Genomic DNA, 27,336 nt, shown 5'->3' with positions numbered 1-27,336 from the left:
ATGGCCCTGTTTTCCCAGTTCAGAAAAGAAGTGAGAAGAAGGACGAACTCTAGGCTGCTTGGTTACTCTGAGTTATGTGTATGCCAAGTCCCATATGCTTCCAAAACCTGGGAACGCTACTAAGGCGAATACTCATAAATAGCAATGTTGTCCCAGTGGAGGAAAGAAGTTAGATCGAGGACACACTTAAGGTAGGTTGGAGACTCTGAGTTAAGTGCAGGCCAAGTCCCTTATGCTTCCAAAACGTGTAAATGCGACTAAGGCAAATACTCATAAAGGGCAATGTTGTCCCATTGGAGGAAAGAAGTTACAACGAGGACGGACTTAAGGCAGGTTGGATACTCTGAGTTACAGGCAAGCCAAGGCCCTTCAGCTTCCAAAATGTATAAACGCTCTTCAGGCAAACACTCATCCATGGCACTGTTTTCCCAGAGTGGAAAGAAGATAGAACTAGGACAGACGCGAGGCAAGTTGAAGACTCTGAGATAACTCTACACCTAGGTCCTTATGCTTCCAAAACGTAAAACGCTACTAAGGCGAATACTCATAAATGGCCCTGTTTTCCCAGTTCAGAAAAGAAGTGAGAAGAAGGACGAACTCTAGGCTGCTTGGATACTCTGAGTTATGTGTATGCCAAGTCCCATATGCTTCCAAAACCTGGGAACGCTACTAAGGCGAATACTCATAAATAGCAATGTTGTCCCAGTGGAGGAAAGAAGTTAGATCGAGGACACACTTAAGGTAGGTTGGAGACTCTGAGTTAAGTGCAGGCCAAGTCCCTTATGCTTCCAAAACATATCAACGCTCTTCAGGCAAACACTCATAAATGGCATTGTTTTCGCACTGAGGAATGAAGTTAGAACAAGGAGAGACGCTAGGCCGGTTGAATACTCTCAGATATGTGGAAGCCTAGGCCCTTATGCTTCCTAAACTGAAAAACGCTACTAAGGCGAATTCTCATAAGTGGGAGAGTTTTCTTATTTCAGAAAATGGTTGAGAAGAAGGAGGGACTCTAGACTGCTTGGACACTCTGAGTTAAGTGCACGTCAGTCCCTTATGCTTCCCAAACGTATAAACGCTTCTAAGACCAATACTCATAAATGGCCATGTTGTCTCAGTTGAGGAAAGAAGTTAGAACGAGGACGGACTTAAGGATTGTGGCATACTCTGAGTTACAGGCAGGCCAAGTCCCTTATGCTTCCAAAACCTGTGAATGCTCCTAAGGCAAATACTCATAAATGGCAATGTGGTCCCAGTGGAGGAAAGAAGTTAGATCGAGGATGCACTTAAGGCAGGTTGTAAACTCTGAGTTAAGTGCAGGCCAAGTCCCTTATGCTTCCAAAACATATCAACGCTCTTCAGGCAAACACTCATAAATGGCAAAGTTTTCCAGTGAGGAATGAAGTTAGAACAAGGAGAGACGCTAGGCCGGTTGAATACTCTGAGATAAGTGGAAGACTACGCCCTTATGCTTCCTAAACTGAAAAACGCTACTAAGGCGAATCCTCATAAATGGCAAAGTTTTCCTATTGCAGAAAATAATTGAGAAGAAGGACGGACTTTAGGCTGCTTGGACACTCTGAGTTAAGTGCCCGTCAAGTCCCTTATGCTTCCCAAACGTATAAATGCTACTAAGGCCAATACTCATAAATGGCAGTGTTGTCCCAGTGGAGGAAAGAAGTTAGAACGAGGACGGACGTAAGGCAGGTTGGATACTCTGAGTTACAGGCAGGCCAAGTCCCTTCTACTTCCAAAACGTATAAACGCTCTTCAGGCAAACACTCATAAATGACACTGTGATCCCAGGGAGGAAAGAAATTAGAACTCGGACAGAGGCTAGGCAGGTTGAATAATCTGAGATAACTGCACGCCTAGGCACTTATGGCTCCAAAACGTAAAACGCTATTAAGTTGAATACTCATAGTAGGCAATGTTTTCCCAGTTCAGAAAAGAAGTGAAAAGAAGGACGTACTCTAGGCTGCTTGGATACTCTGAGTTAAGGGCAACCCAGTCCCTTATGCTTCCAAAACTTATAAACGCGACTAAGGCAAATACTCATAAATGGCAATGCTGTCCCAGTGGAGGAAAGAAGTTAGAACGAGGACGGACTTAAGGCAGGTTGGATACTCTGAGTTACAGGCAAGCCAAGGCCCTTCTACTTCCAAAACGTATAAACGCTCTTCAGGCAAGCACTCATCCATGGCACTGTTTTCCCAGAGTGGAAAGAAGAGAGAACTAGGACAGACGCGAGGCAGGTTGAAGACTCTGAGATAACTCTACACCTAGGTCCTTATGCTTCCAAAACGTAAAACGCTACTAAGGCGAATACTCATAAATGGCCCTGTTTTCCCAGTTCAGAAAAGAAGTGAGAAGAAGGACGAACTCTAGGCTGCTTGGTTACTCTGAGTTATGTGTATGCCAAGTCCCATATGCTTCCAAAACCTGGGAACGCTACTAAGGCGAATACTCATAAATAGCAATGTTGTCCCAGTGGAGGAAAGAAGTTAGATCGAGGACACACTTAAGGTAGGTTGGAGACTCTGAGTTAAGTGCAGGCCAAGTCCCTTATGCTTCCAAAACGTGTAAATGCGACTAAGGCAAATACTCATAAAGGGCAATGTTGTCCCATTGGAGGAAAGAAGTTACAACGAGGACGGACTTAAGGCAGGTTGGATACTCTGAGTTACAGGCAAGCCAAGGCCCTTCAGCTTCCAAAATGTATAAACGCTCTTCAGGCAAACACTCATCCATGGCACTGTTTTCCCAGAGTGGAAAGAAGATAGAACTAGGACAGACGCGAGGCAAGTTGAAGACTCTGAGATAACTCTACACCTAGGTCCTTATGCTTCCAAAACGTAAAACGCTACTAAGGCGAATACTCATAAATGGCCCTGTTTTCCCAGTTCAGAAAAGAAGTGAGAAGAAGGACGAACTCTAGGCTGCTTGGATACTCTGAGTTATGTGTATGCCAAGTCCCATATGCTTCCAAAACCTGGGAACGCTACTAAGGCGAATACTCATAAATAGCAATGTTGTCCCAGTGGAGGAAAGAAGTTAGATCGAGGACACACTTAAGGTAGGTTGGAGACTCTGAGTTAAGTGCAGGCCAAGTCCCTTATGCTTCCAAAACATATCAACGCTCTTCAGGCAAACACTCATAAATGGCATTGTTTTCGCACTGAGGAATGAAGTTAGAACAAGGAGAGACGCTAGGCCGGTTGAATACTCTCAGATATGTGGAAGCCTAGGCCCTTATGCTTCCTAAACTGAAAAACGCTACTAAGGCGAATTCTCATAAGTGGGAGAGTTTTCTTATTTCAGAAAATGGTTGAGAAGAAGGAGGGACTCTAGACTGCTTGGACACTCTGAGTTAAGTGCACGTCAGTCCCTTATGCTTCCCAAACGTATAAACGCTTCTAAGACCAATACTCATAAATGGCCATGTTGTCTCAGTTGAGGAAAGAAGTTAGAACGAGGACGGACTTAAGGATTGTGGCATACTCTGAGTTACAGGCAGGCCAAGTCCCTTATGCTTCCAAAACCTGTGAATGCTCCTAAGGCAAATACTCATAAATGGCAATGTGGTCCCAGTGGAGGAAAGAAGTTAGATCGAGGATGCACTTAAGGCAGGTTGTAAACTCTGAGTTAAGTGCAGGCCAAGTCCCTTATGCTTCCAAAACATATCAACGCTCTTCAGGCAAACACTCATAAATGGCAAAGTTTTCCAGTGAGGAATGAAGTTAGAACAAGGAGAGACGCTAGGCCGGTTGAATACTCTGAGATAAGTGGAAGACTACGCCCTTATGCTTCCTAAACTGAAAAACGCTACTAAGGCGAATCCTCATAAATGGCAAAGTTTTCCTATTGCAGAAAATAATTGAGAAGAAGGACGGACTTTAGGCTGCTTGGACACTCTGAGTTAAGTGCCCGTCAAGTCCCTTATGCTTCCCAAACGTATAAATGCTACTAAGGCCAATACTCATAAATGGCAGTGTTGTCCCAGTGGAGGAAAGAAGTTAGAACGAGGACGGACGTAAGGCAGGTTGGATACTCTGAGTTACAGGCAGGCCAAGTCCCTTCTACTTCCAAAACGTATAAACGCTCTTCAGGCAAACACTCATAAATGACACTGTGATCCCAAAGAGGAAAGAAAGTAGAACTCCGACAGAGGCTAGGCAGGTTGAATACTCTGAGATAACTGCACGCCTAGGCACTTATGCTTCCAAAACGTAAAACGCTATTAATTTGAATACTCATAATAGGCAATGTTTTCCCAGTTCAGAAAAGAAGTGAAAAGAAGGACGTACTCTAGGCTGCTTGGATACTCTGAGTTAAGAGCAACCCAGTCCCTTATGCTTCCAAAACTTATAAACGCGACTAAGGCAAATACTCATAAATGGCAATGCTGTCCCAGTTGAGGAAAGAAGTTAGAACGAGGACGGACTTAAGGCAGGTTGGATACTCTGAGTTACAGGCAAGCCAAGGCCCTTCTGCTTCCAAAACGTATAAACGCTCTTCAGGCAAACACTCAGACATGGCACTGTTTTCCCAGAGTGGAAAGAAGATAGAACTAGGACAGACGCGAGGCAGGTTGAAGACTCTGAGATAACTCTACACCTAGGTCCTTATGCTTCCAAAACGTAAAACGCTACTAAGGCGAATACTCATAAATGGCCCTGTTTTCCCAGTTCAGAAAAGACGTGAGAAGAAGGACGAACTCTAGGCTGCTTGGATACTCTGAGTTATGTGTATGCCAAGTCCCATATGCTTCCAAAACCTGGGAACGCTACTAAGGCGAATACTCATAAATAGCAGTGTTGTCCCAGGGGAGGAAAGAAGTTAGATCGAGGACACACTTAAGGTAGGTTGGAGACTCTGAGTTAAGTGCAGGCCAAGTCCCTTATGCTTCCAAAACATATCAACGCTCTTCAGGCAAACACTCATAAATGGCATTGTTTTCGCAGTGAGGAATGAAGTTAGAACAAGGAGAGACGCTAGGCCGGTTGAATACTCTCAGATATGTGGAAGCCTAGGTCCTTATGCTTCCTAAACTGAAAAACGCTACTAAGGCGAATCCTCATAAGAGGGAGAGTTTTCCTATTTCAGAAAATAATTGAGAAGAAGAACGGACTCTAGGCTGCTTGGACACTCTGAGTTAAGTGCACATCACTCCCTTATGCTTCCCAAACGTATAAACGCTTCTAAGGCCAATACTCATAAATGGCCATGTTGTCTCAGTTGAGGAAAGAAGTTAGAACTAGGACGGACTTAAGGAAGGTTGGATACTCTGAGTTACAGGCAGGCCAAGTCCCTTATGCTTCCAAAACCTGTGAATGCTCCTAAGGCAAATACTCATAAATGGCAATGTGGTACCAGTGGAGGAAAGAAGTTAGATCAAGGATGCACTTAAGGCAGGTTGTAAACTCTGAGTTAAGTGCAGGCCAAGTCCCTTATGCTTCCAAAACATATCAACGCTCTTCAGGCAAACACTCATAAATGGCAAAGTTTTCGCAGTGAGGAATGAAGTTAGAACAAGGAGAGACGCTAGGCCGGTTGAATACTCTCAGATATGTGGAAGCCTAGGCCCTTATGCTTCCTAAACTGAAAAACGCTACTAGGCGAATCCTCATAAGTGGGAGAGTTTTCCTATTTCAGAAAATAATTGAGAAGAAGGACGGACTCTAGGCTGCTTGGACACTCTGAGTTAAGTGCACGTCAGTCCCTTATGCTTCCCAAACGTATAAACGCTACTAAGGCCAATACTCATAAATGGCAGTGTTGTCCCAGTGGAGGAAAGAAGTTAGAACGAGGACGGACGTAAGGCAGGTTGGATACTCTGAGTTACAGGCAGGCCAAGTCCCTTCTACTTCCAAAACGTATAAACGCTCTTCAGGCAAACACTCATAAATGACACTGTGATCCCAGGGAGGAAAGAAATTAGAACTCGGACACAGCCTAGGCAGGTTGAATAATCTGAGATAACTGCACGCCTAGGCACTTCTGGCTCCAAAACGTAAAACGCTATTAAGTTGAATACTCCTAGTAGGCAATGTTTTCCCAGTACAGAAAAGAAGGGAAAAGAAGGAAGTACTCTAGGCTGCTTGGATACTCTGAGTTAAGGGCAACCCAGTCCCTTATGCTTCGAAAACTTATAAACGCGACTAAGGCAAATACTCATAAATGGCAATGCTGTCCCAGTGGAGGAAAGAAGTTAGAACGAGGACGGACTTAAGGCAGGTTGGATACTCTGAGTTACAGGCAAGCCAAGGCCCTTCTGCTTCCAAAACTTATAAACGCTCTTCAGGCAAACACTCATCCATGGCACTGTTTTCCCAGAGTGGAAAGAAGACAGAACTAGGACAGAAGCGAGGCAGGTTGAAGACTCTGAGATAACTCTACACCTAGGTCCTTATGCTTCCAAAACGTAAAACGCTACTAAGGCGAATACTCATAAATGGCCCTGTTTTCCCAGTTCAGAAAAGAAGTGAGAAGAAGGACGAACTCTAGGCTGCTTGGATACTCTGAGTTATGTGTATGCCAAGTCCCATATGCTTCCAAAACCTGGGAACGCTACTAAGGCGAATACTCATAAATAGCAATGTTGTCCCAGTGGAGGAAAGAAGTTAGATCGAGGACACACTTAAGGTAGGTTGGAGACTCTGAGTTAAGTGCAGGCCAAGTCCCTTATGCTTCCAAAACCTGTAAATGCGACTAAGGCAAATACTCATAAAGGGCAATGTTGTCCCATTGGAGGAAAGAAGTTAGAACGAGGACGGACTTAAGGCAGGTTGGATACTCTGAGTTACAGGCAAGCCAAGGCCCTTCTGCTTCCAAAACGTATAAACGCTCTTCAGGCAAACACTCATCCATGGCACTGTTTTCCCAGAGTGGAAAGAAGATAGAACTAGGACAGACGCGAGGCAAGTTGAACACTCTGAGATAACTCTACACCTAGGTCCTTATGCTTCCAAAACGTAAAACGCTACTAAGGCGAATACTCATAAATGGCCCTGTTTTCCCAGTTCAGAAAAGAAGTGAGAAGAAGGACGAACTCTAGGCTGCTTGGATACTCTGAGTTATGTGTATGCCAAGTCCCATATGCTTCCAAAACCTGGGAACGCTACTAAGGCGAATACTCATAAAGAGCAATGTTGTCCCAGTGGAGGAAAGAAGTTAGATCGAGGACACACTTAAGGTAGGTTGGAGACTCTGAGTTAAGTGCAGGCCAAGTCCCTTATGCTTCCAAAACGTGTAAATGCGACTAAGGCAAATACTCATAAAGGGCAATGTTGTCCCATTGGAGGAAAGAAGTTAGAACGAGGACGGACTTAAGGCAGGTTGGATTCTCTGAGTTACAGGCAAGCCAAGGCCCTTCTGCTTCCAAAACGTGTAAACGCTCTTCAGGCAAACACTCATCCATGGCACTGTTTTCCCAGAGTGGAAAGAAGATAGAACTAGGACAGACGCGAGGCAAGTTGAAGACTCTGAGATAACTCTACATCTAGGTCCTTATGCTTCCAAAACGTAAAACGCTACTAAGGCGAATACTCATAAATGGCCCTGTTTTCCCAGTTCAGAAAAGAAGGGAGAAGAAGGATGAACTCTAGGCTGCTTGGATACTCTGAGTTATGTGTATGCCAAGTCCCATATGCTTCCAAAACCTGGGAACGCTACTAAGGCGAATACTCATAAATAGCAATGTTGTCCCAGTGGAGGAAAGAAGTTAGATCGAGGATGCACTTAAGGCAGGTTGGAGACTCTGAGTTAAGTGCAGGCCGAGTCCCTTATGCTTCCAAAACATATCAACGCTCTTCAGGCAAACACTCATAAATGGCATTGTTTTCGCAGTGAGGAATGAAGTTAGAACAAGGAAAGACACTAGGCCGGTTGAATACTCTCAGATATGTGGAAGCCTAGGCCCGTATGCTTCCTAAACTGAAAAACGCTACTAAGGCGAATCCTCATAAGAGGGAGAGTTTTCCTATTTCAGAAAATAATTGAGAAGAAGAACGGACTCTAGGCTGCTTGGACACTCTGAGTTAAGTGCACGTCAGTCCCTTATGCTTCCCAAACGTATAAACGCTACTATGGCCAAAACTCATAAATGGCCATGTTGTCTCAGTGGAGGAAAGAACTTAGAACGAGGACGGACTTAAGGAAGGTTGGATACTCTGAGTTACAGGCAGGCCAAGTCCCTTCTACTTCCAAAACGTATAAACGCTCTTCAGGCAAACACTCATAAATGACACTGTGATCCCAGGGAGGAAAGAAATTAGAACTCGGACAGAGGCTAGGCAGGTTGAATACTCTGAGATAACTGCACGCCTAGGCACTTATGCTTCCAAAACGTAAAACGCTATTAAGTTGAATACTCATAATAGGCAATGTTTTCCCAGTTCAGAAAAGATGGGAGAAGAAGGACGTACTCTAGACTGCTTGGATACTCTGAGTTAAGTGCATGCCAAGTCCCTTGTGCTTCCAAAACCTATAAACGCGACTAAGGCAAATACTCATAAATGGCAATGCTGTCCCAGTGGAGGAAAGACGTTAGAACGAGGACGGACGTAAGGCAGGTTGGATACTCTGAGTTACAGGCAGGCCAAGTCCCTTCTACTTGCAAAACGTATAAACGCTCTTCAGGCAAACACTCATAAATGACACTGTGATCCCAGGGAGGAAAGAAATTAGAACTCGGACAGAGGCTAGGCAGGTTGAATAATCTGAGATAACTGCACGCCAAGGCACTTATGGCTCCAAAACGTAAAACGCTATTAAGTTGAATACTCATAGTAGGCTATGTTTTCCCAGTTCAGAAAAGAAGTGAAAACAAGGACGTACTCTAGGCTGCTTGGATACTCTGAGTTAAGGGCAACCCAGTCCCTTATGCTTCCAAAACTTATAAACGCGACTAAGGCAAATACTCATAAATGGCAATGCTGTCCCAGTTGAGGAAAGAAGTTAGAACGAGGACGGACGTAAGGCAGGTTGGATACTCTGAGTTACAGGCAGGCCAAGTCCCTTCTACTTCCAAAACGTATAAACGCTCTTCAGGCAAACACTCATAAATGACACTGTGATCCCAGGGAGGAAAGAAATTAGAACTCGGACAGAGGCTAGGCAAGTTGAAGACTCTGAGATAACTCTACACCTAGGTCCTTATGCTTCCAAAACGTAAAACGCTACTAAGGCGAATACTCATAAATGGCCCTGTTTTCCCAGTTCAGAAAAGAAGTGAGAAGAAGGACGAACTCTAGGCTGCTTGGATACTCTGAGTTATGTGTATGCCAAGTCCCATATGCTTCCAAAACCTGGGAACGCTACTAAGGAGAATACTCATAAATAGCTATGTTGTCCCAGTGGAGCAAAGATGTTAGATCGAGGACACACTTAAGGTAGGTTGGAGACTCTGAGTTAAGTGCAGGCCAAGTCCCGTATGCTTCCAAAACATATCAACGCTCTTCAGGCAAACACTCATAAATGGCATTGTTTTCGCAGTGAGGAATGAAATTAGAACAAGGAGAGACGCTAGGCTGGTTGAATACTCTCAGATATGTGGAAGCCTAGGTCCTTATGCTTCCTAAACTGAAAAACGCTACTAAGGCGAATCCTCATAAGAGGGAGAGTTTTCCTATTTCAGAAAATAATTGAGAAGAAGAACGGACTCTAGGCTGCTTGGACACTCTGAGTTAAGTGCACGTCAGTCCCTTATGCTTCCCAAACGTATAAACGCTTCTAAGGCCAATACTCATAAATGGCCATGTTGTCTCAGTTGAGGAAAGAAGTTAGAACTAGGACGGACTAAAGGAAGGTTGGATACTCTGAATTACAGGCAGGCCAATTCCCTTATGCTTCCAAAACCTGTGAATGCTCCTGAGGCAAATACTCATAAATGGCAATGTGGTCCCAGTGGAGGAAAGAAGTTAGATCGAGGATGCACTTAAGGCAGGTTGTAAACTCTGAGTTAAGTGCAGGCCAAATTCCTTATGCTTCCAAAACATATCAACGCTCTTCAGGCAAAAACTCATAAATGGCAAAGTTTTCGCTGTGAGGAATGAAGTTAGAATAAGGAGAGACGCTAGGCCGGTTGAATACTCTGAGATAAATGGAAGACTACGCCCTTATGCTTCCTAAACTGAAAAACTCTACTAAGGCGAATCCTCATAAATGGCAAAGTTTTCCTATTTCAGAAAATAATTGAGAAGAAGGACGGACTCTAGGCTGCTTGGACACTCTGAGTTAAGTGCCCGTCAAGTCCCTTATGCTTCCCAAACGTATAAACGCTACTAAGGCCAATACTCATAAATGGCAGTGTTGTCCCAGTGGAGGAAAGAAGTTAGAACGAGGACGGACGTAAGGCAGGCTGGATAGTCTGAGTTACAGGCAGGCCAAGTCCCTTCTACTTCCAAAACGTATAAACGCTCTTCAGGCAAACACTCATAAATGACACTGTGATCCCAGGGAGGAAAGAAATTAGAACTCGGACAGAGGCTAGGCAGGTTGAATAATCTGAGATAACTGCACGCCTAGGCACTTATGGCTCCAAAACGTAAAACGCTATTAAGTTGAATACTCATAGTAGGCAATGTTTTCCCAGTTCAGAAAAGAAGTGAAAAGAAGGACGTACTCTAGGCTGCTTGGATACTCTGAGTTAAGGGCAACCCAGTCCCTTATGCTTCCAAAACTTATAAACGCGACTAAGGCAAATACTCACAAATGGCAATGCTGTCCCAGTGGAGGAAAGAAGTTAGAACGAGGACGGACTTAAGGCAGGTTGAATACTCTGAGTTACAGGCAAGCCAAGGCCCTTCTACTTCCAAAACGTATAAACGCTCTTCAGGCAAGCACTCATCCATGGCACTGTTTTCCCAGAGTGGAAAGAAGAGAGAACTAGGACAGACGCGAGGCAGGTTGAAGACTCTGAGATAACTCTACACCTAGGTCCTTATGCTTCCAAAACGTAAAACGCTACTAAGGCGAATACTCATAAATGGCCCTGTTTTCCCAGTTCAGAAAAGAAGTGAGAAGAAGGACGAACTCTAGGCTGCTTGGTTACTCTGAGTTATGTGTATGCCAAGTCCCATATGCTTCCAAAACCTGGGAACGCTACTAAGGCGAATACTCATAAATAGCAATGTTGTCCCAGTGGAGGAAAGAAGTTAGATCGAGGACACACTTAAGGTAGGTTGGAGACTCTGAGTTAAGTGCAGGCCAAGTCCCTTATGCTTCCAAAACGTGTAAATGCGACTAAGGCAAATACTCATAAAGGGCAATGTTGTCCCATTGGAGGAAAGAAGTTACAACGAGGACGGACTTAAGGCAGGTTGGATACTCTGAGTTACAGGCAAGCCAAGGCCCTTCAGCTTCCAAAATGTATAAACGCTCTTCAGGCAAACACTCATCCATGGCACTGTTTTCCCAGAGTGGAAAGAAGATAGAACTAGGACAGAAGCGAGGCAAGTTGAAGACTCTGAGATAACTCTACACCTAGGTCCTTATGCTTCCAAAACGTAAAACGCTACTAAGGCGAATACTCATAAATGGCCCTGTTTTCCCAGTTCAGAAAAGAAGTGAGAAGAAGGACGAACTCTAGGCTGCTTGGATACTCTGAGTTATGTGTATGCCAAGTCCCATATGCTTCCAAAACCTGGGAACGCTACTAAGGCGAATACTCATAAATAGCAATGTTGTCCCAGTGGAGGAAAGAAGTTAGATCGAGGACACACTTAAGGTAGGTTGGAGACTCTGAGTTAAGTGCAGGCCAAGTCCCTTATGCTTCCAAAACATATCAACGCTCTTCAGGCAAACACTCATAAATGGCATTGTTTTCGCACTGAGGAATGAAGTTAGAACAAGGAGAGACGCTAGGCCGGTTGAATACTCTCAGATATGTGGAAGCCTAGGCCCTTATGCTTCCTAAACTGAAAAACGCTACTAAGGCGAATTCTCATAAGTGGGAGAGTTTTCTTATTTCAGAAAATGGTTGAGAAGAAGGACGGACTCTAGACTGCTTGGACACTCTGAGTTAAGTGCACGTCAGTCCCTTATGCTTCCCAAACGTATAAACGCTTCTAAGACCAATACTCATAAATGGCCATGTTGTCTCAGTTGAGGAAAGAAGTTAGAACGAGGACGGACTTAAGGATTGTGGCATACTCTGAGTTACAGGCAGGCCAAGTCCCTTATGCTTCCAAAACCTGTGAATGCTCCTAAGGCAAATACTCATAAATGGCAATGTGGTCCCAGTGGAGGAAAGAAGTTAGATCGAGGATGCACTTAAGGCAGGTTGTAAACTCTGAGTTAAGTGCAGGCCAAGTCCCTTATGCTTCCAAAACATATCAACGCTCTTCAGGCAAACACTCATAAATGGCAAAGTTTTCCAGTGAGGAATGAAGTTAGAACAAGGAGAGACGCTAGGCCGGTTGAATACTCTGAGATAAGTGGAAGACTACGCCCTTATGCTTCCTAAACTGAAAAACGCTACTAAGGCGAATCCTCATAAATGGCAAAGTTTTCCTATTGCAGAAAATAATTGAGAAGAAGGACGGACTTTAGGCTGCTTGGACACTCTGAGTTAAGTGCCCGTCAAGTCCCTTATGCTTCCCAAACGTATAAATGCTACTAAGGCCAATACTCATAAATGGCAGTGTTGTCCCAGTGGAGGAAAGAAGTTAGAACGAGGACGGACGTAAGGCAGGTTGGATACTCTGAGTTACAGGCAGGCCAAGTCCCTTCTACTTCCAAAACGTATAAACGCTCTTCAGGCAAACACTCATAAATGACACTGTGATCCCAAAGAGGAAAGAAAGTAGAACTCCGACAGAGGCTAGGCAGGTTGAATACTCTGAGATAACTGCACGCCTAGGCACTTATGCTTCCAAAACGTAAAACGCTATTAATTTGAATACTCATAATAGGCAATGTTTTCCCAGTTCAGAAAAGAAGTGAAAAGAAGGACGTACTCTAGGCTGCTTGGATACTCTGAGTTAAGAGCAACCCAGTCCCTTATGCTTCCAAAACTTATAAACGCGACTAAGGCAAATACTCATAAATGGCAATGCTGTCCCAGTTGAGGAAAGAAGTTAGAACGAGGACGGACTTAAGGCAGGTTGGATACTCTGAGTTACAGGCAAGCCAAGGCCCTTCTGCTTCCAAAACGTATAAACGCTCTTCAGGCAAACACTCAGACATGGCACTGTTTTCCCAGAGTGGAAAGAAGATAGAACTAGGACAGACGCGAGGCAGGTTGAAGACTCTGAGATAACTCTACACCTAGGTCCTTATGCTTCCAAAACGTAAAACGCTACTAAGGCGAATACTCATAAATGGCCCTGTTTTCCCAGTTCAGAAAAGACGTGAGAAGAAGGACGAACTCTAGGCTGCTTGGATACTCTGAGTTATGTGTATGCCAAGTCCCATATGCTTCCAAAACCTGGGAACGCTACTAAGGCGAATACTCATAAATAGCAGTGTTGTCCCAGGGGAGGAAAGAAGTTAGATCGAGGACACACTTAAGGTAGGTTGGAGACTCTGAGTTAAGTGCAGGCCAAGTCCCTTATGCTTCCAAAACATATCAACGCTCTTCAGGCAAACACTCATAAATGGCATTGTTTTCGCAGTGAGGAATGAAGTTAGAACAAGGAGAGACGCTAGGCCGGTTGAATACTCTCAGATATGTGGAAGCCTAGGTCCTTATGCTTCCTAAACTGAAAAACGCTACTAAGGCGAATCCTCATAAGAGGGAGAGTTTTCCTATTTCAGAAAATAATTGAGAAGAAGAACGGACTCTAGGCTGCTTGGACACTCTGAGTTAAGTGCACATCACTCCCTTATGCTTCCCAAACGTATAAACGCTTCTAAGGCCAATACTCATAAATGGCCATGTTGTCTCAGTTGAGGAAAGAAGTTAGAACTAGGACGGACTTAAGGAAGGTTGGATACTCTGAGTTACAGGCAGGCCAAGTCCCTTATGCTTCCAAAACCTGTGAATGCTCCTAAGGCAAATACTCATAAATGGCAATGTGGTACCAGTGGAGGAAAGAAGTTAGATCAAGGATGCACTTAAGGCAGGTTGTAAACTCTGAGTTAAGTGCAGGCCAAGTCCCTTATGCTTCCAAAACATATCAACGCTCTTCAGGCAAACACTCATAAATGGCAAAGTTTTCGCAGTGAGGAATGAAGTTAGAACAAGGAGAGACGCTAGGCCGGTTGAATACTCTCAGATATGTGGAAGCCTAGGCCCTTATGCTTCCTAAACTGAAAAACGCTACTAGGCGAATCCTCATAAGTGGGAGAGTTTTCCTATTTCAGAAAATAATTGAGAAGAAGGACGGACTCTAGGCTGCTTGGACACTCTGAGTTAAGTGCACGTCAGTCCCTTATGCTTCCCAAACGTATAAACGCTACTAAGGCCAATACTCATAAATGGCAGTGTTGTCCCAGTGGAGGAAAGAAGTTAGAACGAGGACGGACGTAAGGCAGGTTGGATACTCTGAGTTACAGGCAGGCCAAGTCCCTTCTACTTCCAAAACGTATAAACGCTCTTCAGGCAAACACTCATAAATGACACTGTGATCCCAGGGAGGAAAGAAATTAGAACTCGGACACAGCCTAGGCAGGTTGAATAATCTGAGATAACTGCACGCCTAGGCACTTCTGGCTCCAAAATGTAAAACGCTATTAAGTTGAATACTCCTAGTAGGCAATGTTTTCCCAGTACAGAAAAGAAGGGAAAAGAAGGAAGTACTCTAGGCTGCTTGGATACTCTGAGTTAAGGGCAACCCAGTCCCTTATGCTTCGAAAACTTATAAACGCGACTAAGGCAAATACTCATAAATGGCAATGCTGTCCCAGTGGAGGAAAGAAGTTAGAACGAGGACGGACTTAAGGCAGGTTGGATACTCTGAGTTACAGGCAAGCCAAGGCCCTTCTGCTTCCAAAACTTATAAACGCTCTTCAGGCAAACACTCATCCATGGCACTGTTTTCCCAGAGTGGAAAGAAGACAGAACTAGGACAGAAGCGAGGCAGGTTGAAGACTCTGAGATAACTCTACACCTAGGTCCTTATGCTTCCAAAACGTAAAACGCTACTAAGGCGAATACTCATAAATGGCCCTGTTTTCCCAGTTCAGAAAAGAAGTGAGAAGAAGGACGAACTCTAGGCTGCTTGGATACTCTGAGTTATGTGTATGCCAAGTCCCATATGCTTCCAAAACCTGGGAACGCTACTAAGGCGAATACTCATAAATAGCAATGTTGTCCCAGTGGAGGAAAGAAGTTAGATCGAGGACACACTTAAGGTAGGTTGGAGACTCTGAGTTAAGTGCAGGCCAAGTCCCTTATGCTTCCAAAACGTGTAAATGCGACTAAGGCAAATACTCATAAAGGGCAATGTTGTCCCATTGGAGGAAAGAAGTTAGAACGAGGACGGACTTAAGGCAGGTTGGATACTCTGAGTTACAGGCAAGCCAAGGCCCTTCTGCTTCCAAAACGTATAAACGCTCTTCAGGCAAACACTCATCCATGGCACTGTTTTCCCAGAGTGGAAAGAAGATAGAACTAGGACAGACGCGAGGCAAGTTGAACACTCTGAGATAACTCTACACCTAGGTCCTTATGCTTCCAAAACGTAAAACGCTACTAAGGCGAATACTCATAAATGGCCCTGTTTTCCCAGTTCAGAAAAGAAGTGAGAAGAAGGACGAACTCTAGGCTGCTTGGATACTCTGAGTTATGTGTATGCCAAGTCCCATATGCTTCCAAAACCTGGGAACGCTACTAAGGCGAATACTCATAAAGAGCAATGTTGTCCCAGTGGAGGAAAGAAGTTAGATCGAGGACACACTTAAGGTAGGTTGGAGACTCTGAGTTAAGTGCAGGCCAAGTCCCTTATGCTTCCAAAACGTGTAAATGCGACTAAGGCAAATACTCATAAAGGGCAATGTTGTCCCATTGGAGGAAAGAAGTTAGAACGAGGACGGACTTAAGGCAGGTTGGATTCTCTGAGTTACAGGCAAGCCAAGGCCCTTCTGCTTCCAAAACGTGTAAACGCTCTTCAGGCAAACACTCATCCATGGCACTGTTTTCCCAGAGTGGAAAGAAGATAGAACTAGGACAGACGCGAGGCAAGTTGAAGACTCTGAGATAACTCTACATCTAGGTCCTTATGCTTCCAAAACGTAAAACGCTACTAAGGCGAATACTCATAAATGGCCCTGTTTTCCCAGTTCAGAAAAGAAGGGAGAAGAAGGATGAACTCTAGGCTGCTTGGATACTCTGAGTTATGTGTATGCCAAGTCCCATATGCTTCCAAAACCTGGGAACGCTACTAAGGCGAATACTCATAAATAGCAATGTTGTCCCAGTGGAGGAAAGAAGTTAGATCGAGGATGCACTTAAGGCAGGTTGGAGACTCTGAGTTAAGTGCAGGCCGAGTCCCTTATGCTTCCAAAACATATCAACGCTCTTCAGGCAAACACTCATAAATGGCATTGTTTTCGCAGTGAGGAATGAAGTTAGAACAAGGAAAGACACTAGGCCGGTTGAATACTCTCAGATATGTGGAAGCCTAGGCCCGTATGCTTCCTAAACTGAAAAACGCTACTAAGGCGAATCCTCATAAGAGGGAGAGTTTTCCTATTTCAGAAAATAATTGAGAAGAAGAACGGACTCTAGGCTGCTTGGACACTCTGAGTTAAGTGCACGTCAGTCCCTTATGCTTCCCAAACGTATAAACGCTACTATGGCCAAAACTCATAAATGGCCATGTTGTCTCAGTGGAGGAAAGAACTTAGAACGAGGACGGACTTAAGGAAGGTTGGATACTCTGAGTTACAGGCAGGCCAAGTCCCTTCTACTTCCAAAACGTATAAACGCTCTTCAGGCAAACACTCATAAATGACACTGTGATCCCAGGGAGGAAAGAAATTAGAACTCGGACAGAGGCTAGGCAGGTTGAATACTCTGAGATAACTGCACGCCTAGGCACTTATGCTTCCAAAACGTAAAACGCTATTAAGTTGAATACTCATAATAGGCAATGTTTTCCCAGTTCAGAAAAGATGGGAGAAGAAGGACGTACTCTAGACTGCTTGGATACTCTGAGTTAAGTGCATGCCAAGTCCCTTGTGCTTCCAAAACCTATAAACGCGACTAAGGCAAATACTCATAAATGGCAATGCTGTCCCAGTGGAGGAAAGACGTTAGAACGAGGACGGACGTAAGGCAGGTTGGATACTCTGAGTTACAGGCAGGCCAAGTCCCTTCTACTTGCAAAACGTATAAACGCTCTTCAGGCAAACACTCATATGACACTGTGATCCCAGGGAGGAAAGAAATTAGAACTCGGACAGAGGCTAGGCAGGTTGAATAATCTGAGATAACTGCACGCCAAGGCACTTATGGCTCCAAAACGTAAAACGCTATTAAGTTGAATACTCATAGTAGGCTATGTTTTCCCAGTTCAGAAAAGAAGTGAAAACAAGGACGTACTCTAGGCTGCTTGGATACTCTGAGTTAAGGGCAACCCAGTCCCTTATGCTTCCAAAACTTATAAACGCGACTAAGGCAAATACTCATAAATGGCAATGCTGTCCCAGTTGAGGAAAGAAGTTAGAACGAGGACGGACGTAAGGCAGGTTGGATACTCTGAGTTACAGGCAGGCCAAGTCCCTTCTACTTCCAAAACGTATAAACGCTCTTCAGGCAAACACTCATAAATGACACTGTGATCCCAGGGAGGAAAGAAATTAGAACTCGGACAGAGGCTAGGCAAGTTGAAGACTCTGAGATAACTCTACACCTAGGTCCTTATGCTTCCAAAACGTAAAACGCTACTAAGGCGAATACTCATAAATGGCCCTGTTTTCCCAGTTCAGAAAAGAAGTGAGAAGAAGGACGAACTCTAGGCTGCTTGGATACTCTGAGTTATGTGTATGCCAAGTCCCATATGCTTCCAAAACCTGGGAACGCTACTAAGGAGAATACTCATAAATAGCTATGTTGTCCCAGTGGAGCAAAGATGTTAGATCGAGGACACACTTAAGGTAGGTTGGAGACTCTGAGTTAAGTGCAGGCCAAGTCCCGTATGCTTCCAAAACATATCAACGCTCTTCAGGCAAACACTCATAAATGGCATTGTTTTCGCAGTGAGGAATGAAATTAGAACAAGGAGAGACGCTAGGCTGGTTGAATACTCTCAGATATGTGGAAGCCTAGGTCCTTATGCTTCCTAAACTGAAAAACGCTACTAAGGCGAATCCTCATAAGAGGGAGAGTTTTCCTATTTCAGAAAATAATTGAGAAGAAGAACGGACTCTAGGCTGCTTGGACACTCTGAGTTAAGTGCACGTCAGTCCCTTATGCTTCCCAAACGTATAAACGCTTCTAAGGCCAATACTCATAAATGGCCATGTTGTCTCAGTTGAGGAAAGAAGTTAGAACTAGGACGGACTAAAGGAAGGTTGGATACTCTGAATTACAGGCAGGCCAATTCCCTTATGCTTCCAAAACCTGTGAATGCTCCTGAGGCAAATACTCATAAATGGCAATGTGGTCCCAGTGGAGGAAAGAAGTTAGATCGAGGATGCACTTAAGGCAGGTTGTAAACTCTGAGTTAAGTGCAGGCCAAATTCCTTATGCTTCCAAAACATATCAACGCTCTTCAGGCAAAAACTCATAAATGGCAAAGTTTTCGCTGTGAGGAATGAAGTTAGAATAAGGAGAGACGCTAGGCCGGTTGAATACTCTGAGATAAATGGAAGACTACGCCCTTATGCTTCCTAAACTGAAAAACTCTACTAAGGCGAATCCTCATAAATGGCAAAGTTTTCCTATTTCAGAAAATAATTGAGAAGAAGGACGGACTCTAGGCTGCTTGGACACTCTGAGTTAAGTGCCCGTCAAGTCCCTTATGCTTCCCAAACGTATAAACGCTACTAAGGCCAATACTCATAAATGGCAGTGTTGTCCCAGTGGAGGAAAGAAGTTAGAACGAGGACGGACGTAAGGCAGGCTGGATAGTCTGAGTTACAGGCAGGCCAAGTCCCTTCTACTTCCAAAACGTATAAACGCTCTTCAGGCAAACACTCATAAATGACACTGTGATCCCAGGGAGGAAAGAAATTAGAACTCGGACAGAGGCTAGGCAGGTTGAATACTCTGAGATAACTGCACGCCTAGGCACTTATGCTTCCAAAACGTAAAACGCTATTAAGTTGAATACTCATAATAGGCAATGTTTTCCCAGTTCAGAAAAGATGGGAGGAGAAGGACGTACTCTAGACTGCTTGGATACTCTGAGTTAAGTGCATGCCAAGTCCCTTGTGCTTCCAAAACCTATAAACGCGACTAAGGCAAATACTCATAAATGGCAATGCTGTCCCAGTTGAGGAAAGAAGTTAGAACGAGGACGGACGTAAGGCAGGTTGGATACTCTGAGTTACAGGCAGGCCAAGTCCCTTCTACTTCCAAAACGTATAAACGCTCTTCAGGCAAACACTCATAAATGACACTGTGATCCCAGGGAGGAAAGAAATTAGAACTCGGACAGATGCTAGGCAGGTTGAATAATCTGAGATAACTGCACGCCTAGGCACTTATGGCTCCAAAACGTAAAACGCTATTAAGTTGAATACTCATAGTAGGCAATGTTTTCCCAGTTCAGAAAAGAAGTGAAAAGAAGGACGTACTCTAGGCTGCTTGGATACTCTGAGTTAAGAGCAACCCAGTCCCTTATGCTTCCAAAACTTATAAACGCGACTAAGGCAAATACTCATAAATGGCAATGCTGTCCCAGTGGAGGAAAGAAGTTAGAATGAGGACGGACTTAAGGCACGTTGGATACTCTGAGTTACACGCAAGCCAATGCCCTTCTGCTTCCAAAACGTATAAACACTCTTCAGGCAAACACTCATCCATGGCACTGTTTTCCCAGAGTGGAAAGAAGATAGAACTAGGACAGACGCGAGGCAAGTTGAAGACTCTGAGATAACTCTACACCTAGGTCCTTATGCTTCCAAAACGTAAAACGCTACTAAGGCGAATACTCATAAATGGCCCTGTTTTCCCAGTTCAGAAAAGAAGTGAGAAGAAGGACGAACTCTAGGCTGCTTGGATACTCTGAGTTATGTGTATGCCAAGTCCCATATGCTTCCAAAACCTGGGAACGCTTCTAAGGCGAATACTCATAAATAGCAATGTTGTCCCAGTGGAGGAAAGAAGTTAGATCGAGGACACACTTAAGGTAAGTTGGAGACTCTGAGTTAAGTGCAGGCCAAGTCCCTTATGCTTCCAAAACATATCAACGCTCTTCAGGCAAACACTCATAAATGGCATTGTTTTCGCAGTGAGGAATGAAGTTAGAACAAGGAGAGACGCTAGGCCGGTTGAATACTCTCAGATATGTGGAAGCCTAGGTCCTTAGGCTTCCTAAACTGAAAAACGCTACTAAGGCGAATCCTCATAAGAGGGAGAGTTTTCCTATTTCAGAAAATAATTGAGAAGCAGAACGGACTCTAGGCTGCTTGGACACTCTGAGTTAAGTGCACGTCAGTCCCTTATACTTCCCAAACGTATAAAGCTTCTAAGGCCAATACTCATAAATGGCCATGTTGTCTCAGTTGAGGAAAGAAGTTAGAACTAGGACGGACTTAAGGAAGGTTGGATACTCTGAGTTACAGGCAGGCCAAGTCCCTTATGCTTCCAAAACCTGTGAATGCTCCTAAGGCAAATACTCATAAATGGCAATGTGGTCCCAGTGGAGGAAAGAAGTTAGATCGAGGATGCACTTAAGGCAGGTTGTAAACTCTGAGTTAAGTGCAGGCCAAGTCCCTTATGCTTCCATAACATATCAACGCTCTTCAGGCAAAAACTCATAAATGGCAAAGTTTTCGCAGTGAGGAATGAAGTTAGAACAAGGAGAGACGCTAGGCCGGTTGAATACTCTGAGATAAGTGGAAGACTACGCCCTTATGCTTCCTAAACTGAAAAACTCTACTAAGGCGAATCCTCATAAATGGCAAAGTTTTCCTATTTCAGAAAATAATTGAGAAGAAGGACGGACTCTAGGCTGCTTGGACAGAGGCTATGCAGGTTGAATACTCTGAGATAACTGCACGCCTAGGCACTTATGCTTCCAAAACGTAAAACGCTATTAAGTTGAATACTCATAATAGGCAATGTTTTCCCAGTTCAGAAAAGATGGGAGAAGAAGGACGTACTCTAGACTGCTTGGATACTCTGAGTTAAGTGCATGCCAAGTCCCTTGTGCTTCCAAAACCTATAAACGCGACTAAGGCAAATACTCATAAATGGCAATGCTGTCCCAGTTGAGGAAAGAAGTTAGAACGAGGACGGACGTAAGGCAGGTTGGATACTCTGAGTTACAGGCAGGCCAAGTCCCTTCTACTTCCAAAACGTATAAACGCTCTTCAGGCAAACACTCATAAATGACACTGTGATCCCAGGGAGGAAAGAAATTAGAACTCGGACAGAGGCTAGGCAGGTTGAATAATCTGAGATAACTGCACGCCTAGGCACTTATGGCTCCAAAACGTAAAACGCTATTAAGTTGAATACTCATAGTAGGCAATGTTTTCCCAGTTCAGAAAAGAAGTGAAAAGAAGGACGTACTCTAGGCTGCTTGGATACTCTGAGTTAAGGGCAACCCAGTCCCTTATGCTTCCAAAACTTATAAACGCGACTAAGGCAAATACTCACAAATGGCAATGCTGTCCCAGTGGAGGAAAGAAGTTAGAACGAGGACGGACTTAAGGCAGGTTGAATACTCTGAGTTACAGGCAAGCCAAGGCCCTTCTACTTCCAAAACGTATAAACGCTCTTCAGGCAACCACTCATCCATGGCACTGTTTTCCCAGAGTGGAAAGAAGACAGAACTAGGACAGACGCGAGGCAGGTTGAAGACTCTGAGATAACTCTACACCTAGGTCCTTATGCTTCCAAAACGGAAAACGCTACTAAGGCGAATACTCATAAATGGCCCTGTTTTCCCAGTTCAGAAAAGAAGTGAGAAGAAAGACGAACTCTAGGCTGCTTGGATACTCTGAGTTATGTGTATGCCAAGTCCCATATGCTTCCAAAACCTGGGAACGCTACTAAGGCGAATACTCATAAATAGCAATGTTGTCCCAGTGGAGGAAAGAAGTTAGATCGAGGACACACTTAAGGTAGGTTGGAGACTCTGAGTTAAGTGCAGGCCAAGTCCCTTATGCTTCCAAAACGTGTAAATGCGACTAAGGCAAATACTCATAAAGGGCAATGTTGTCCCATTGGAGGAAAGAAGTTAGAACGAGGACGGACTTAAGGCAGGTTGGATACTCTGAGTTACAGGCAAGCCAAGGCCCTTCTGCTTCCAAAACGTATAAACGCTCTTCAGGCAAACACTCATCCATGGCACTGTTTTCCCAGAGTGGAAAGAAGATAGAACTAGGACAGACGCGAGGCAAGTTGAACACTCTGAGATAACTCTACACCTAGGTCCTTATGCTTCCAAAACGTAAAACGCTACTAAGGCGAATACTCATAAATGGCCCTGTTTTCCCAGTTCAGAAAAGAAGTGAGAAGAAGGACGAACTCTAGGCTGCTTGGATACTCTGAGTTATGTGTATGCCAAGTCCCATATGCTTCCAAAACCTGGGAACGCTACTAAGGCGAATACTCATAAAGAGCAATGTTGTCCCAGTGGAGGAAAGAAGTTAGATCGAGGACACACTTAAGGTAGGTTGGAGACTCTGAGTTAAGTGCAGGCCAAGTCCCTTATGCTTCCAAAACGTGTAAATGCGACTAAGGCAAATACTCATAAAGGGCAATGTTGTCCCATTGGAGGAAAGAAGTTAGAACGAGGACGGACTTAAGGCAGGTTGGATTCTCTGAGTTACAGGCAAGCCAAGGCCCTTCTGCTTCCAAAACGTGTAAACGCTCTTCAGGCAAACACTCATCCATGGCACTGTTTTCCCAGAGTGGAAAGAAGATAGAACTAGGACAGACGCGAGGCAAGTTGAAGACTCTGAGATAACTCTACATCTAGGTCCTTATGCTTCCAAAACGTAAAACGCTACTAAGGCGAATACTCATAAATGGCCCTGTTTTCCCAGTTCAGAAAAGAAGGGAGAAGAAGGATGAACTCTAGGCTGCTTGGATACTCTGAGTTATGTGTATGCCAAGTCCCATATGCTTCCAAAACCTGGGAACGCTACTAAGGCGAATACTCATAAATAGCAATGTTGTCCCAGTGGAGGAAAGAAGTTAGATCGAGGATGCACTTAAGGCAGGTTGGAGACTCTGAGTTAAGTGCAGGCCGAGTCCCTTATGCTTCCAAAACATATCAACGCTCTTCAGGCAAACACTCATAAATGGCATTGTTTTCGCAGTGAGGAATGAAGTTAGAACAAGGAAAGACACTAGGCCGGTTGAATACTCTCAGATATGTGGAAGCCTAGGCCCGTATGCTTCCTAAACTGAAAAACGCTACTAAGGCGAATCCTCATAAGAGGGAGAGTTTTCCTATTTCAGAAAATAATTGAGAAGAAGAACGGACTCTAGGCTGCTTGGACACTCTGAGTTAAGTGCACGTCAGTCCCTTATGCTTCCCAAACGTATAAACGCTACTATGGCCAAAACTCATAAATGGCCATGTTGTCTCAGTGGAGGAAAGAACTTAGAACGAGGACGGACTTAAGGAAGGTTGGATACTCTGAGTTACAGGCAGGCCAAGTCCCTTCTACTTCCAAAACGTATAAACGCTCTTCAGGCAAACACTCATAAATGACACTGTGATCCCAGGGAGGAAAGAAATTAGAACTCGGACAGAGGCTAGGCAGGTTGAATACTCTGAGATAACTGCACGCCTAGGCACTTATGCTTCCAAAACGTAAAACGCTATTAAGTTGAATACTCATAATAGGCAATGTTTTCCCAGTTCAGAAAAGATGGGAGGAGAAGGACGTACTCTAGACTGCTTGGATACTCTGAGTGAAGTGCATGCCAAGTCCCTTGTGCTTCCAAAACCTATAAACGCGACTAAGGCAAATACTCATAAATGGCAATGCTGTCCCAGTTGAGGAAAGAAGTTAGAACGAGGACGGACGTAAGGCAGGTTGGATACTCTGAGTTACAGGCAGGCCAAGTCCCTTCTACTTCCAAAACGTATAAACGCTCTTCAGGCAAACACTCATAAATGACACTGTGATCCCAGGGAGGAAAGAAATTAGAACTCGGACAGAGGCTAGGCAGGTTGAATAATCTGAGATAACTTCACGCCAAGCACTTATGGCTCCAAAACGTAAAACGCTATTAAGTTGAATACTCATAGTAGGCAATGTTTTCCCAGTTCAGAAAAGAAGTGAAAAGAAGGACGTACTCTAGGCTGCTTGGATACTCTGAGTTAAGAGCAACCCAGTCCCTTATGCTTCCAAAAGTTATAAACGCGACTAAGGCAAATACTCATAAATGGCAATGCTGTCCCAGTGGAGGAAAGAAGTTAGAATGAGGACGGACTTAAGGCACGTTGGATACTCTGAGTTACACGCAAGCCAATGCCCTTCTGCTTCCAAAACGTATAAACACTCTTCAGGCAAACACTCATCCATGGCACTGTTTTCCCAGAGTGGAAAGAAGATAGAACTAGGACAGACGCGAGGCAAGTTGAAGACTCTGAGATAACTCTACACCTAGGTCCTTATGCTTCCAAAACGTAAAACGCTACTAAGGCGAATACTCATAAATGGCCCTGTTTTCCCAGTTCAGAAAAGAAGTGAGAAGAAGGACGAACTCTAGGCTGCTTGGATACTCTGAGTTATGTGTATGCCAAGTCCCATATGCTTCCAAAACCTGGGAACGCTTCTAAGGCGAATACTCATAAATAGCAATGTTGTCCCAGTGGAGGAAAGAAGTTAGATCGAGGACACACTTAAGGTAAGTTGGAGACTCTGAGTTAAGTGCAGGCCAAGTCCCTTATGCTTCCAAAACATATCAACGCTCTTCAGGCAAACACTCATAAATGGCATTGTTTTCGCAGTGAGGAATGAAGTTAGAACAAGGAGAGACGCTAGGCCGGTTGAATACTCTCAGATATGTGGAAGCCTAGGTCCTTAGGCTTCCTAAACTGAAAAACGCTACTAAGGCGAATCCTCATAAGAGGGAGAGTTTTCCTATTTCAGAAAATAATTGAGAAGCAGAACGGACTCTAGGCTGCTTGGACACTCTGAGTTAAGTGCACGTCAGTCCCTTATACTTCCCAAACGTATAAACGCTTCTAAGGCCAATACTCATAAATGGCCATGTTGTCTCAGTTGAGGAAAGAAGTTAGAACTAGGACGGACTTAAGGAAGGTTGGATACTCTGAGTTACAGGCAGGCCAAGTCCCTTATGCTTCCAAAACCTGTGAATGCTCCTAAGGCAAATACTCATAAATGGCAATGTGGTCCCAGTGAGGAAAGAAGTTAGATCGAGGATGCACTTAAGGCAGGTTGTAAACTCTGAGTTAAGTGCAGGCCAAGTCCCTTATGCTTCCATAACATATCAACGCTCTTCAGGCAAAAACTCATAAATGGCAAAGTTTTCGCAGTGAGGAATGAAGTTAGAACAAGGAGAGACGCTAGGCCGGTTGAATACTCTGAGATAAGTGGAAGACTACGCCCTTATGCTTCCTAAACTGAAAAACTCTACTAAGGCGAATCCTCATAAATGGCAAAGTTTTCCTATTTCAGAAAATAATTGAGAAGAAGGACGGACTCTAGGCTGCTTGGACAGAGGCTATGCAGGTTGAATACTCTGAGATAACTGCACGCCTAGGCACTTATGCTTCCAAAACGTAAAACGCTATTAAGTTGAATACTCATAATAGGCAATGTTTTCCCAGTTCAGAAAAGATGGGAGAAGAAGGACGTACTCTAGACTGCTTGGATACTCTGAGTTAAGTGCATGCCAAGTCCCTTGTGCTTCCAAAACCTATAAACGCGACTAAGGCAAATACTCATAAATGGCAATGCTGTCCCAGTTGAGGAAAGAAGTTAGAACGAGGACGGACGTAAGGCAGGTTGGATACTCTGAGTTACAGGCAGGCCAAGTCCCTTCTACTTCCAAAACGTATAAACGCTCTTCAGGCAAACACTCATAAATGACACTGTGATCCCAGGGAGGAAAGAAATTAGAACTCGGACAGAGGCTAGGCAGGTTGAATAATCTGAGATAACTGCACGCCTAGGCACTTATGGCTCCAAAACGTAAAACGCTATTAAGTTGAATACTCATAGTAGGCAATGTTTTCCCAGTTCAGAAAAGAAGTGAAAAGAAGGACGTACTCTAGGCTGCTTGGATACTCTGAGTTAAGGGCAACCCAGTCCCTTATGCTTCCAAAACTTATAAACGCGACTAAGGCAAATACTCACAAATGGCAATGCTGTCCCAGTGGAGGAAAGAAGTTAGAACGAGGACGGACTTAAGGCACGTTGGATACTCTGAGTTACAGGCAAGCCAAGGCCCTTCTGCTTCCAAAACGTATAAACGCTCTTCAGGCAAACACTCATACATGGCACTGTTTTCCCAGAGTGGAAAGAAGATAGAACTAGGAGAGACGCGAGGCAGGTTGAAGACTCTGAGATAACTCTACACCTAGGTCCTTATGCTTCCAAAACGTAAAACGCTACTAAGGCGAATACTCATAAATGGCCCTGTTTTCCCAGTTCAGAAAAGAAGTGAGAAGAAGGACGAACTCTAGGCTGCTTGGATACTCTGAGTTATGTGTATGCCAAGTCCCATATGCTTCCAAAACCTGGGAACGCTACTAAGGCGAATACTCATAAATAGCAATGTTGTCCCAGTGGAGGAAAGAAGTTAGATCGAGGACACACTTAAGGTAGGTTGGAGACTCTGAGTTAAGTGAAGGCCAAGTCGCTTATGCTTCCAAAACATATCAACGCTCTTCAGGCAAACACTCATAAATGGCATTGTTTTCGCAGTGAGGAATGAAGTTAGATAAAGGAGAGACGCTAGGCCGGTTGAATACTCTCAGATATGTGGAAACCTAGGCCCTTATGCTTCCTAAACTGAAAAACGCTACTAAGGCGAATCCTCATAAGTGGGAGAGTTTTCCTATTTCAGAAAAAAATTGAGAAGAAGGACGGACTCTAGGCTGCTTGGACACTCTGAGTTAAGTGCCCGTCAAGTCCCTTATGCTTCCCAAACGTATAAACGCTACTAAGGCCAATACTCATAAATGGCAGTGTTGTCCCAGTGGAGGAAAGAAGTTAGAACCAGGACGGACGTAAGGCAGGTTGGATACTCTGAGTTACAGGCAGGCCAAGTCCCTTCTACTTCCAAAA

The sequence above is a fragment of the Meles meles genome, chromosome 7 (assembly GCF_922984935.1).
Source record: "Meles meles chromosome 7, mMelMel3.1 paternal haplotype, whole genome shotgun sequence".
Classification (NCBI taxonomy): domain Eukaryota; kingdom Metazoa; phylum Chordata; class Mammalia; order Carnivora; family Mustelidae; genus Meles; species Meles meles.
The sequence above is the reverse complement of the archived record's forward strand: the minus strand, read 5'-3'. Positions refer to the sequence as shown.